The 1,465-nt window shown below is 53.1% G+C and overlaps 1 protein-coding gene across 1 annotated transcript in view; it reads right to left on the minus strand.

Annotated features, from left to right (window-relative positions):
• ADGRL2 (adhesion G protein-coupled receptor L2) overlaps positions 1-613 on the minus strand; it is a 166,519-nt gene extending 165,906 nt beyond the window's left edge. Inside the window, exon 1 of the mRNA XM_019474160.1 lies at positions 558-613. The gene's annotated coding sequence lies outside the window, so the exon portion shown is untranslated. The remainder of the gene's footprint in view (positions 1-557) is intronic.
• Between the last annotated feature and the right edge of the window lie 852 nt (positions 614-1,465).

Genomic DNA, 1,465 nt, shown 5'->3' on the forward strand with positions numbered 1-1,465 from the left:
TCCTCCAGCGCGACCGCGCACCGCGACCGCGCACCCAAACTTATGCGGCCGGCCCTGCTCAGGTGCTGCGCGGAGCGGGGCTGCCCGGGCCCGGCCAACTGACTGCACCGCTGTGTGTGTTCCCCCACCACCACCCCCGTCCGCACCCAAAAATAATTCACCAGGCTGGGCGACTAGCGAGCGAGAGCAGGCGGGAGGAAGGGGGATCTCGGCTCCCCGATGCTTTCACGGCTCTTTTGGCCCCTTCCCTTCCTTTCCTGGCATTGAAATTGCCCGGCTCCTGCCCGCCGAGCGCGGCTCCCGCACCAGCCCTCAGGGACGGCGCTCCGAAGCGCAGCGGTACGTTAGGGAAAACCTGTCAGGACAGGGTAAACAGCACTTGGAAACGATTTAAAGGATACTAAGTTGACTCATTCCTGTGCTCAGATACAAGACGCAGTCTAGAAGCGCTGTTGCATTCTTTCCAAAAATCCGCTCTTAGAAACCAGGGTCTGGGATTGTTGGTAGGGTTTTTTTTCCCTCTGTATTGATGCGAAATACTGAGGATCCGCTCTGACCTTTCAAGATGTGCAACATGAACAATTTCCAGCTCTCAAGGTCAGGGAGAAGCAGCTGGGCATCAGCAAGGGCTCGTCCGTGCGAGGAGCGCGGCGCCCGGGGAGGGCTGGGCCGGGCTAGCGCAAGGCTGCGGTGGCCGTGGGGGGAAGCAGGGGTACGGCCGCAGATCAAAGCAGCGCAGACCTGGCCCGATAACGCCCCTCTCCACGTTGTTTGTTTTGGGTTGTTTTTTTCAGCCATTCCCTTCCTTTTCTAGCTGCAGCAGGGAAATGAAAGCCCTCTCGATTGAATGCACCCGCAGAATCGCGTGCGCAAGGAGGACCACTCGGGGCTTGATCAACTCCTTTAGGTCCAAAGCATACTGACAATTCAGCTTAAAACACCCACACCGCACCAGAAAATCAGGAACGTTACCTCTGTTAATAGTAGTGATTTATTTTTTAACTTAATTATTTTGTCTTCCCTGCATACCTGTGCGGTTAGTGTTCCTGTTTAGAAAACTGTAACGTGATTAAGAGAAAGGTGCCATGTTTAAAAGGAAACAGGATCTTTAAGACCTTGCAACATGAGGTGGTAAGAATGATAGAGCTGGTCCAGGGCTCTTCAAAACCACATTAAACTTTCAACAGGGCTAGCAATAATCCCAGGGATTAGTATCTAAAAATTCACTGAAATACGGCATGCCATAGCCACGCTGACCTTCCTCAACTCACGTTACCTGTCGAGGGGACTGGAAAATGGAAGAGCAGTCCCAGGCTTTTAGGACCAAGGGAGGAGTTCTGCCATAGTGCATCTTCCTGAGGCTGGTTTCAACTGGGTTAAACCTGCAGACTGCCTCAAAACCAAACTCAGCATGGGAGGACAGGACATCGTGTGTCTGTGTGATAGTTTTGTACCTACTATATAT

Source organism: Aptenodytes forsteri, unplaced genomic scaffold (genome assembly GCF_000699145.1).
Source record: "Aptenodytes forsteri isolate BGI_AS27 unplaced genomic scaffold, ASM69914v1 Scaffold119, whole genome shotgun sequence".
NCBI lineage: Eukaryota > Metazoa > Chordata > Aves > Sphenisciformes > Spheniscidae > Aptenodytes > Aptenodytes forsteri.